The sequence below is a fragment of the Monodon monoceros genome, unplaced genomic scaffold, assembly GCF_005190385.1.
Source record: "Monodon monoceros isolate NGI ecotype Baffin Bay Population unplaced genomic scaffold, NGI_Narwhal_1 Super_Scaffold_18, whole genome shotgun sequence".
NCBI classification, from domain to species: domain Eukaryota; kingdom Metazoa; phylum Chordata; class Mammalia; order Artiodactyla; family Monodontidae; genus Monodon; species Monodon monoceros.
Window position 1 is genome coordinate 102,972,761 of NW_021703774.1, and position 13,807 is coordinate 102,986,567.

Consider the following 13,807-nt stretch of genomic DNA (forward strand, 5'->3'; position numbering starts at 1 on the left):
CAGTTGAGAGAGAGAAGCGGGGAGGGGCAATATAGGGGTAGGAGCTTCAGAGCTACAAACTACTATGTATAAAATAAATAAGCTACAAGGATACAACACAGGGACTATAGCCAATATTTTGTAATAACTATAAGTGTAATACAACCTTTAATAATTGTGAATCACTATTTCATACACCTGTAACTTATATAATATTGTACATGAATTATAACTCAATATTAAAATAATTTCAGTATGAAATTCTATTTACATGGTGTTTTATTCTATTACTTATGATACAAGTTTGCCATATTAGGAACCTGATTAAAGCTGTGAAAAGTGAATCTCTAACATCTAAATGTTAGTACTTAGTTTTCACCTCTGCTACTGTCAAAGAGCCAATTTCACAAAAATATATTGGTGAAATTGGGAAAGACTCTTAAGGTCTTCTCAATTCACTCAGAACATTTTGGAAATAGAAAGGTAGCTAATGAACCAAAGACCACACTGTTCTAGCAAAACAACTCCTACCTATATCTATTCAGAAGACAACAGAGGCCTATAATTGGCCTATAATAAAAGGCCAATTTAATTATAACTGTCATTCTGTTGCTCGGTATAATCGAATGAAATTTTAAAGTGCATTAAAATGTTTCTTCTGTATGCCTCAACTTTATTGAGAATGCCGGAATTATTGCTCACAATGAAATTTAAATATGATAAGGAAGTACTCTAACAGAAGTAAAAAGTAAAAGCTGAGATAAAATTCTGTAGCATTGTCAGCTTTAAGAAAATGTTACTTAGAATTTATTTGCTAATTTAAAATATTTTCTTTTGAATTTTTACTTTTTATTATTTTAAAGCAGAATCCCAAATTATATAAGCTTCAAGATATCAAAATCCAGATGCACCTTAGCATAAACAAAGAAAAAAATCAGGAAGAATGTACATCAAAATCGTAGTGATTATCTCTGGACTATAAAATCAAGGGTTTTATATATGCACGTACATACTGCACATATTTTTATTGTCCTGAATAGAGAAGGCAGGTTAACTACAAGAGTACTCTTTTTAAAACCTGTAGGAGAGAGCAAAGAAAAAACAAGAAATGCGTAAGTAAAAATTACCAAAAATACCATTCACACAAACAAAACCTTAAACCTCTTTCCCGATTAAAAAAAAAAAAACAAACCAAAAATACCATTCACACAAACAAAACCTTAAACCTCTTTCCCGACAAAGCACCCCTGAGAAACAGGCTGTTGAACTATCTCATCCTACAGTTACTTTGTTCACATTCACGCCTGCTGTTCTGTATTTAGGGCGGGCTAAGGACACCTAAGCCAACTGTAAGAGGGCCAGGCTTGGGTTTCCAACGCCAGGTGTTGAGGAACCGCGCGGACTTGCCACAGCCTCACCCCACAAACCGATCTCCAACCTTGATTTAAAAAAAACAAAACAGTTTAAAAACTCCAACAGTTAAAGCCACAAAATAAGCTCATCTACTTTCGGTTCCCCTTATCCCCACCGGCTTTAACATCCTGTTCGATTTTCAGCTTCTAGAGGAGTCGGTTTCGGGAGGAGCCAGACGCAGGAAGAGGGCGAGGGGCGAGCAAAGGCAGGTGAGAACTGAGAGCCTGTACTCCAGCTACAGCGCCCGCGCCAAATAAATTCCCTCCCAAATGTGGTCATTCGCGCACTTTTCCGTTAACTAACAACCGCACAGAACCCCCGCCCATCCCGGCCCCAGACTGCAAGCCGGAAGGCAGCTGGCGGCCGCGCAGGGCGATGGTGTGTCGCGGCTGCGAGGCCAAATCGAGGGCACCTTGTCCTGGGAGGCGCTGCTCCTCCTCGAGATCCACCCAGGGCTGCACAAAAAGCCATGCAAAAGAGCAGGAGCGCATCGTACCTCAACTGCGGAAAGGGGGCTGAAGTCCATTCTCTGACTGAGGACCAAAATCCAGCCCCTTTGCTGAGGTGCTGCGTGGGGTGGCTTCATCCCACCCCTCCTCCCTCCTTCAAACATTTTCTAACTGCCCCCTGCCAAGGCTTGGAGAAACCTAGAAAAAAGACAAGAGGGTCCTTACCTTCAGACAATATATCCCAGGATATAGTTTCTTGCTTATTTTTGTATTAACTATATTTAATTTCATAAATTCTACAAAGCTATATTACATGGAATAATTTAATCTTGTTTACACTCACCAACTGTTAAAAATAACTATAAAGTTTACTCTTATTTGTTTACCATGCACTTTTTAAATGCATGGTCCATGAACAAATTACATCAAAATTAGCTGTGGTACTTGCTGCAAATAGGGATTTGGGACATTTTTTATCATCACGCTAGATGACTTATGGATAATAACTTTTGTAAACTGTTGATCATCTACACAATCTAATTTACCTGTTTAATTGAAGTTTGAAGCTTCTTTGCTTGGATAACGATCCTCCTTTGCAGTAAAAACAAAAAACAAAAAACAAACAAAACACCCCAAATGCACAATTGTGTATGATATAGATATATATATATATATATATATATATACTTAGCTCTGATTTCTAAGTTTTTTCTTTATTGACCTGGGTATCACTCTCTTCCACATGACATTTTAACAAACAATGTTGTTTTCATTCTGGCATTAGTTTATTACTTTATTTTAGGGCCCACTCTTCATTTCTGCCATGGAGATATTAGGATCACAAAGAATTATGACCATATTTTTCATTAATCGATCATTCAATAAACATTTAATTAGTACTTAATTCACCAAACTCCATACCAGTGCTAAGAAAACCAACCATAAGCTTCTTCACTTGCGCTGCATGCCTCTCCTTTCTCTCTTGAAGTACATCCTTGACTCTTGGCCTGTGCAGAAAATGATTTTCCTTGTCTTTGCTTGACTAGCACAAATTTGATTTGCAATAAGGTAACACTAGATTGGATTAAAGGAGTTTTGAAAGCATAGGAGCTACAAAGATGCAAAGATTCCTGGAAATGAAAGTCCTCAACACCCTTGCCTGAAGGCTGCCCCTACAATGGTCACTATTTTTCCACAACTGCAGGTAAGAGTCTTAAAATCCAAAATTCCAACATGCCCAGATTTTATCAGGTGGTTCTTTCTAAAATGGAAGTGCTTTGTCCTTGACCAGCCAACGAGTGACAAAAATCTCTTATTACAAGTTGATAACATGCCAGAAGACTAGCTGAATAGTAACTTCTAGGTGCATTCAAAAATTTTCTATTCTTATTTGTTCACCCATGCAACTACTAAGACCCCCAAAAGAGGGGATCATTGTCACTGGGAACCATGAGTCACCTTTGTCCTAAAGCATATCTCTGTGCTCAGTATATGTGGTGGAGTTTTGATTATACTGTGGGTTCATCAATATTTGGTTTTTCAATAAAGCTTTAAAATTCCTAATCCCCCTAATCTCTTTAGTTACTAAATCATATGGGAAGTTAGCTGGAATGGCATCTAAATTCCAGCCCCAAATTTGTGAAGTTAGTGAACTAGAAGAAAATTTTTTCTTCAGGGTCAACTCCATTTTGGGGGGAGTTCTTATGCTGTCTACTGCCTTAGACTCTGCAGTAGCTAGAATGAACTCCTCGTAATTCTACAAGCCGGACATATTCTCTTAACTCTGGGCCTTTGTCTTAAAAAGACACTCGTGCTTCCTCATCTGATACCCCTTATTTGTTAACCTCTGTTCCTCCTTATGATCCCCTACTTCCTAACTTCCTGAGGCTGGAAGGGGTGACCCACCTCTGTGCTGCCATGCCTTGCATGTTGTCACTCCTGAAACAACACTTTTTATATAATTGTGAACTTGAAATTGCCTGTGCACTTTTGTCTCCCCTACCGTCTCTTGATCTCATGTATTGGTCAGAATCATATACTGTTAGTTGCCAGGGCAGAGCCCACCACATAAACAACCAGTGTAGGCTGAGTAAATACAAGAACTGCCATTCCATTTACTATGTCCCCATTATATTCCCTGCTTTCCCAGGGATCTCAAAATACTGGACACAGTTTTAGGAACTAGTGCAGATGGGAATCACCAAGGCAGAAAGGACATGCTCTCCCAACTGAACCTGTTGTCTTGTTCTCTTAGGGACAGAAACTCTATATGCTCTGTGTCCTCAAACTTCCTCCCATGACAATTACCAGGAATTAAACTATTGCCTTTGTCTCACAGGGTAATTATGGTGTTTAAAACAGTAAAGAAATTACCAGAATCATGGAAACCCCTCATAGTTCCACTGTAGTTGTTGTTTTTTTAAATCAGTTCAGGTGCTTCTGCTGAAATAAAATCATGCTTTTTCTACGAGAACCAATATCTCAGTGCACATAATACACACAGGCTGACAGCGTAGTAGAATCTGAACGTTATCCATTGAGCCATGAAACAGCAACTCTGTAATCAGTCTTCATTTCTTCTTTCCTTCTAAAGGCGGAGGAGCACAGCTCTGCTTTCCTGAGGGAGGTGAGGTAATTCTTAGTCACCTTGCAGTTTCTCCAACCAACACTGGAATGAGAAGTCTGAGAGTTGAGCAAGTCCTGAAGCCCATTGGTCTCATCTAGAGAAATATGCTCCATACTGCATGTCTGGATGGTCTAGAAAGGGGATAAAGGGGCAAGGAAAAGTGCTGTGTCCCCATCAATCTGCCCAGTATACATGACCAGTAAATGGAATATGCAACATTCAACACAAGAATGTTGACATGCAATTAGAGATGTTTAACGATTAGAAAGGGGTCAAGAGTGAGACAAAGGACAATGAAGCTGAGTGAAAGCAATATTCACCCGTTTTGAAGTTCAAGCATAAGTTGTCATCGGTTGTCATATTTTATATACACAAAGAAAAGGTTCCAGGCAAAAGGCCTCTCACATACTTGAAAACTAATTAATAATTATTGACATTGCAGGAATAAAAGATCTATTTCAAGTAACTTTTTCACAAATTTTTTGGAAGCCAGTTTCTCAACCATCCTTGCACGTGGTATTTTATACACTAAGTCAGAAGCTCTGCCATTCCTAGAATTCTCTCCTTACTTCTCAGCCTTATCTTCAGCTTGAAGACAGCTTATGCTGTCTTCTCACCTGTCAGCTTGGTCTCAAAACAGGGTATTTCTTAAGGAAACACTTCTGTGATGAAGTAGGGATTAGGGGCAGGAAATTATGAGAAATGCAAAAAAGAAAAAAAAAGAGAGAGAGAGAGAGGAGGCCTCCCTCCAAGAATGCAGGAAAGAGCTGAAGGAAGCTCAGGAGAGCTGGCAAGAGTGTCAGGTGGGTTCTTGTGGCCTCCTCAGTCTCAGATTAAATTCTGCAACATATGTGTACCTTGAAAATAACAAGAAGGTGAGAGCATTTAAACAATCACTCTACAGCCTGGGGAGGTCCCTCTGTGTGCAGCAAAGATTCATCTCCAGGTGGAGGCAGTGAGATTCTGTGGCAGGGACAGGATTCTGTCTCTGGGGCGAGAAGCAGGACCTCAGGTTCTAGCCCTGGAATATGCATAGCTGGCAGGGTATCAGGTTCTGATCACTTCTCCGAAGCTATCATATAATTTCAACACTAATGACTTCATTATTTCTGCTAACCCTTATGTCAATTAATAAACTCCTTGTTGTAAATTAGAAATTAATACTTCCTCTGCTAACTCCTAAGGTGATGATACCAGATTAGGGCAATTCACATGCTCATTAATGACCCCATGGGTTTAAACCGGAGGCAGATTGGAAGCACACAGCACACTGCTTATTGAAAAATACTTTAAATTACTACATGGATAATATAATAATTTGTTTTCTTGTTTGCCCGCTAGGATAAAAACATTGGATGGTGCAACTATAACAAATGAGGCTGGTTTTGGTCCAAACCAAGGAGACCAGTACAATCCCTCATTCCAAGCCATCTTTCCTACATGACCTACCTTAATATAATAACTTCCTGTCTGTACACAGTTGAACATTAAGGTATGGTGCCATTGTTTATTAAATACTTCTCTAAAAAATGAATGGCCAACGGATTGTGATACTCAAAAAAATATTTGTTGAATAAATGATTTTCTTTTTCAAAAGGAAAATTACTTTTTGTTGGGTATGTTTTTCTACTATTATAAAATAATTTGTAGTCATTGAAAAAATCCACAATATTCAGAAACGTATAAAAATAAAAAATAATCTCTAATACCTTCAATTAGTGAGAAATAAGGTTGATTTTGGAGTATACAATATATTATTCCAGGCTTTTCTATACTAATTATTGATTTATAAGTATTTCATTGATAGAATAATTTTATACCTACCATAAATTGAATTATTCTCAACCAACATGCCAAATTTATTATGAATATTAACTTTAGTTCATCTGGAAAAAGGTTTGGGGGTAGAGAGCAAATTCAATTACTTCATATTGTTGTGAATTAAAATTTTAATCAACAGAGAACATCCTCCCCATAACAATTTCGAAAAGAAGGAAGACTTTTATTATTGAGTAAAAAGAACCAAGTACATGCATATAGGTAGGCTGAAAGTGACTAGAAAGTCAGGATAAAATTTCATACTTCTTCTATAGCCAAGCAGGTAACATCCTTTTGCACTGTTTTTTAGCCAGTATGTGACATGTTTCCTTGGATCAATGGTATCCTGTTTTCCCATGAGTACTGTGCAGCACAGTTTGCTGTGACATCCTAAACTTCCTATACCTTCTTTTAAAGAATTCACCCTAATCTCACTTGAAAATTGAAGTAGCTACTGTCTAGTTAATTGCCCTCATCTGAAAGAATAATAAAACATTTCTAAGTTCTCAATTGTCAGGAAACCTGAAGCTCTAGGTTTCTGGGTGTTCATATTTCAATAGGGGTGGAGCCCAAACACTTGGAGACTCCTCTGGTTTGTAAAGCTGCCAATGGTTTTATTTAGACCCTGGAGTTTTATTTACATTCAAAAGTTTAGAGAAAAGACACTGATTCTTTGTTACCAAAGAAACCCTCTGAAAAGGGGATAGGGAAATGAGCTTTTTCCAGCAGGTGTTGTTCACTTTTATTTACCTTATAGTACACACAATTCACAAGAAGATTCAACTGTTCCTGGAATTATTTTTTGGCTGCCTGATAAAAACAACAGATTGTACTGGCCAGGAGAAGCAACAGGTGATTTCTCAGCATTAGCCCTATTTCAAAGCAGCCCTGCCCTACTTTCACTTTCAATCTCACTTGTAGTAACAGGAACTAAAGTTTCAAATTTACCTTTTTTTTTTTTTGCGGTACGCGGGCCTCTCACTGTTGCGGAGCACAGGCTCCGGACGCGCAGGCTCAGCCGCTCCGCGGCATGTGGGATCTTCCCGGACCGGGGCACGAACCCGTGTCCCCTGCATCGGCAGGCAGACTCTCAACCACTGCGCCACCAGGGAAGCTCTCAAATTTATCTTTGACACTAGAATTTTACATTCATGAAAAATATAGGGATGAATTATAGACCTTATAATTTGAAAAATATTGCTTAGGGTAAGTTAGAGAAGGCAAGAAAAGAGACAGGTAGGATAGGAGGGTCCTTGCCCAGTTTCTCTCAGATTAGAGTTGATGTGGCCCCAAACTCTGTTGACACAGTGACCGATCATTTTAGGATCTGAGCCAATTTTCCTGAAAGTGCAGGTAAGAAACTTAATTTGGACTAGGCTTTACATTTTTCAGTTATTTCACAAAGTCATCTAAATATTATCAGATGACTGTGACATTGGGGAAGAAGCAAGGCAGGGCATAGTCATTTTGTTTTTCTTTGTTGTGGGGAGAACACATTCATAAAATAGGCCCCAACTGGCTTTTTTATAAGGGTAAAGACATGTCCCATAACATTTTAAAAATATGTTAGTGTATGTATAAGATAGGAACAGAAAATTGCTCAGCTCAAAAGTACACAGTAGGTGAAATATCAGAAAATGAATACAACCACCCTGTTCATTTTGCACCAATACATCAGAGGTCTTCTTGTGCCCCCTTCTAATCAATAACCCCTCCTTCCAGTTCTAAAATAACTACTTTCTGACTTATAACATCAGAGATTAGATTTGCTTGTTTGTGAACTTCACATAAATGGAATGAATATTATTGGGTCCAACTCCTCTCACGCATGACAATCTGGAGATTATTTTCAGTATTGGGTATAAGTGTAGTATGGTCATTTTCATGGCTATAAGACATTCCATTGTGCAGACATACCACATACATTTTACTGTTGATTTACATTTGGATAATTTTCAGTTTGGCGATATTATAAATACTTATGAAACGGTCATTCTATATATGTCTCTGATATGCATGTGCATATATTTCTGATAGTAATGTACTTAGGAGTGAAATGGTCAAGTCCATAGAGTACTTATATTCAACTTTAGTATATAATGCCAGCCAGTTTTCCAGAGTGGTTGACTCCATTTTCTATTGCTGTATAATAAACACTCAAATCCTAGTGGCTCAAAACAACAATTATTTTATTTCTTACAAATTTGTGAATTGGGTGAATTGTTCTGCTAGACTCACCTGCTACCCTCATGTAGCTACTACCTTCTACTGGTGAATAGCTGGAGGTCGAGGATACAAGGTGGACTCATCCACATCTATGGGGTCTTGGTGGTGATTGTTGGAAGACAGAAACCAATCTCTTTACATGGAATTTTCATCATTCAGTGGTCTAGCCTGATCTTTATAGAGGCTCGACTCCAAAAGCACAAGTCTCCATTCAGGAGACTTAAACAACCTTGGGTCATATTTGCTGATGTATCATTGTCAAGTCACAAGACCAAGCCTGTATTTAATGTGGAGGGGACTACACAAGGGCATAAGCACCAGGAGACATCTCCTGGTGCCATCAATATCAAAATCAAAGGCTACCCTAGTGGTTGTACTAAATTTACTCAGGAGCAATGTCTGAGCATTCCAGTTGCTTCATATATTAGTCTACATTTGCAATCATCAGTATTGTTAATTTAAGCCATTGTGGTAGGTGTGCACAACAATATCCTAGTGATGCTCACTTGATTTCTCTTATGATTTATGATACTAGACCCTTTTCTAATGTTTATGATCAGTTGGATATCTTCTTTTTGCAGAGCCTAAGTATCCTATCCTTTTTTCTATTGAGTACCTATCTTTATAGAAGTTATTTATATAGTTATTTATATATTTATATATGGTCATTTATCATTTATGTATGTCTTCTCACATGCGTGCTTTGCCTTTTTCCTCTATTAATGGTGTCTTTTGATAAACAACTTAATTTTATATAGTCAAATCCATCAGTCTTTACAATTATGTTTAGAACATTTTGTGTCCTAAAAAAAAACTTTCCCTATCCTCAAACACTTGAAAATATTTTTCCATATTATTTTCTAGAGACTTCATTGTTTTGCCTTTTATTTTGAATTCCACAATCTCGCTGACTTGCTTTTTGTGTATGGTATGAGGTAGAAGTCATTTCCTTGTTTTTCCTTATGGGTATTCATTGACCCAGGACCATTCATTTAAAAACTCATCATTTCTGCCTGTAACAGTTTTAAATGTTCCCTGGATGGTCCTTCTGCTCCCGGTTGGGACATAACGCTTAACCATAAGTCTTAGATAATATTTTAAATGGGCATCCACTATAGCTTTAGCATTACAATTTGTTCAGTCCACACTCGCCCTTCTTATTCCCACCGATTCTAATCTTCCCGTTTAGTACTTTATTATGTAACTCTCTCTTCAACTGAAGAGTATGTCCCATTTCAGGTAAAGATTAATTTTATTCATATTTATATTATATTGGTATATATTTGTATGTATACCCAGATGGAAACTCAGAGACAGAGAATGGAATGAAGAGCAAAGAAAGGAATTCCACTGAATTCTGTTGGGTTCTATTAAATATCCATAGAACACTGCACTCAACATTTGTAGGGTACATAATCCTTTAAACTGAACAAAGAACATCTAGGTCAACATATTTCTTACCTCCTGATTCTTTTTCCTCCTGGGACAGTGGGGATAATAATTACCCATATCATAAAGCATTATTATGAGTCTCAAATTATATATGTAAAGAGTTTGGCCTGGGAAGCAATTGATAAATAAGAAACATTACTGTTATTATTGTTCACTCAGCAAACACAGAAGTATTAAGTGAGGTGGTTGATAGCATGGGTTCTGGAGAAAACTTTTGGGGTTCAAATCATACTTAGTGCCTTGTGATTTTAACAAATTATTAAACCTCTCTAATATTGTGGTAAAAGTATTTGTAATAAGACTCAGAGGGGCTAATCTCTGTAAAGAAGTTGTCACTGGGTATGAATCAAGTGTGCAAAAAAATGGAATCTATCCTCATTATTTTTTATTATTTATTGAGCACTAAGTGCCAGTACCTGGGTTAGGTAAAGAGAATTCCAAAATGTATGACATAGTCATTCCCTCAAAGAACTTACAGTCCTCACTCACTAAACATGAGTAACCAGCTCCATTGTGACTGAGTCTAACCTGACTTAGAAAATTATTATTTTAGCTTTTCTCATCCTAATGCTTTTCAAACTGGCCCCAAACATGAAGCAAATAACATTATTTTAATTGATCCAATGGACCTTTCTTTCATTTTTATTATAAGCAGTCTCTAAGATGTCTTCTAATAATAGAAGTTAAAGCTTCCAGTTGAAATTTATTCATTGTTATCTAGATTGCAAATATTTTTTCCTCAGTTGTTTCCTTTTTAACTTTGTTTATGTTTTCTTTTGCCCTAACAACATTTCATTTTTTAAATTAATTTTTATTGGAGTACAAGTGCTTTACAATGTTAGTTTCTACTGTACAGCAAAATGAAACCGCAATGCATATATATATATATCCCCTCTTTTTTGGATTTCCTTCCCATTTAGGACACCACAGTGCATTAAGTAGAGTTCCCTGTGCTATACAGTATGTTCTCATTAGTTGTCTATTTTATACATAGTATCAATAGTGTATATGTGTCAATCCCAATCTCCCAATTCCTCCCACCCACCCTCCCTTTCCCCCTTGGTATCCATACATTTGTTCTCTACATCTGTGTAAAGTTCTATAAAGAAACAAATAAACCAATAAAGAAGACAAACAAGTGGAAAAATAGATTAATGATATGAATATAACTGTCATATTCATATAACTTTACTGATAATTAAATAACAAATCAAAACTGTAATTATTATTTCTTAAGTATTTCCAAATTTAAAAAACGTCAGTCAAATGTCAAACACAAATAAATACCAATTGTCAAATATTAAAATAGCTATTATAATTTTAAAAAAATAAAGTTTCCAGTTGAGAAATCATGTCAAACTCTCTCACTAGCATAGCTCTCAGTGATTCCTCTGCTGAGTGATTGCCTTGGACTCTCAGTTTCATTTCAGTCTATTTCTTTGCAGATGTCGCCTGCTAGTTTTGATTTTTATTATTGGGTCTCAGAAGAAAATCTGGAAAGTCTCAGGACATAGGAGGAATAAAGTCAAATCCAAATTGCTAGGGAGAGAGAAAAGTGAAACCAGTGAAGCTAAACTGATAAAAAACAAAGAGGATAACACTACTAACTTTCTAATTGAAGCAGCTTTCTTCTCACCTCTAAAGGATCTCTCCACCAGCTAAAATTGAGGCTGGGTGGGAAGAGATTTATAAGAGGCAGTAAATGTTCTCTAAAACGACCATCCCGGGCTTCCGGGGTGGCGCAGTGGTTGAGAGTCCGCCTGCCGATGCAGGGGGCACGGGTTCGTGCCCCGGTATGGGAAGATCCCACATGCCACGGAGCGGCTGGGCCCGTGAGCCATGGCCACTGAGCCTGCGCGTGCGGAGCCTGTGCTCCACAACGGGAGAGGCCACAACAGTGACAGGCCCGCGTACCGCAAAAAAAAAAAAAAATAAAACGACATGCTGCAGCTGAGCCTGATCTGGCAAATGAGTTCATATGAAAGTCTGATTTTGGGCAGCAGGCTGTCCTTTAAGTGCCCACTGCTGCAGCTCTGTGTCGAATTAGGTTCCAGCAGAGGTAGAGTCTAAACTGAGAACCAGGAATGTTTCAACATTCTTTCTTTCTTGACACTTTCTTAAAGTACCTTATCTTTTTTTTTTTTGCAGAGGAAGTCAGAAGTAGTCAACCATAGTGGAAGTGGAAGTGCTTTCTTACAGGATAAGAATAAAAACTGGCATGCCTGTAGTCTGCATTTGCTGGTATCTCAAAAAGTTAACAAATGTTTTATGAACACTTCAAGTTACAGGGATTGAGACGTTGAAGTTAAAAAGATAATGATAGGGCATTACTAAAAGAAGACTTTCATTTCTTTTAACTTTATAAAATTATCAAATTATTAAGCCCTGGTTAAAGAGGTATGATTAAAATCATGTGAATAGACTGGTTCAAGATGGCGGAGTAGAAGGACGTGCGCTCACTCCCTCTTGCGAGAGCACTGGAATCACAACTAACTGCTGACCAGTCATCAACAGGAAGACACTGGAACTCACCAAAAAAGATACCCCACATCCAAAGACAAAGGAGAAGCCACAGTGAGAAGGTAGGAGGGGCACAATCACAATAAAATCAAATCCCATAACTGCTGGGTGGGTGACTCACAAACTGGAGAACACTTATACCACAGAAGTCCACCCATTGGAGTGAAGGTTCTGAGCCCCATGTCAGGCTTCCCAACGTGGGGGCCTGGCTATAGGAGGAGGAATTCCTAGAGAATCAGACATGAAGATTAGCGGAATTTGATTGCAGGACTTCGACTGCTCCAGCACCTTAGCACCCAGCCTACATCTTCAAGGTCAACTTATGGTCCAGGATGGCTACTGGAATATCACCCACTACTTCCATATTACAGATGGAAAGAAAAGGGAAAAACAGAAGAGTTAAAAGTCTCTGGGTCAACTCTCTTTAAGGCGATCTGCAAAAAGTACTATATAACATTCCACATAAGTGGTATTAGCTATATTTTAATCATATGGTCACCTCAGCTACCGGGAGGTTGACTAGAAAGTGCAACATTTTATCAAGGCCCACAATGTGCCCTGGTGGAAAAAATTAAGCGTCCTGTTACTAAGGCAAAGGAGAGAATAATACTAGACTCGAGAAGTCACTATCACAGTGACAAAATGTGCCCTGAAGAAACACAAAGTAGACTACAGGCATGGGAGAGGAAGGATATGTGGTACTATTTTATATGTAGGTTTTTAGAAAAGGCCTCTATCGTGGGGTACTGTTTCAGCAGAATCTTCAAAGGAGTCAGGGAGTGAGCCAAGCGGGCATCTAGAGGATGAAAATTTCAAACAACAGAAACATCCAGAAGGATAAATTGGTTGATCTTCTAGGAATGGCAGGAAATGCATTAAGAAGGCAGTGAGCAAAGGAAGAGGTGGCAGGAGGTGAGGTCAGAGTGATGCTCAGGGGCCAGAGGCTAAACAAAGTAGTATCCTGGAGGCCACTGAGAGGAGTTTCAATTTTACTTGGAAGGAGTTGGAAAATCAGCAGAGGATTTGGTGCATCAAAGTGAAGTGATCTTTCTTAAAGTAATATAACACAACACTAGCTGCCTTGAGGAAAACAGGCTATAGGGGTGCAAGAGTGGAAGGAAGCAAGGAGACCAATTATGAAGCTAATGCCGTGGTTCAGGCAAGAAGTGATGATGTCTTGGACCAGGGTGTTTGGGAGGAGCAGGTGACAATTGACGGGCCCTGGTTAGTTTTATTTTGAAGTCAGAGCAAACATCATTAACTGATGATGGTACCTGGGATTTGTGAGGGGAAAAAAAAAAGACATAAAGGATAACCATAAGGT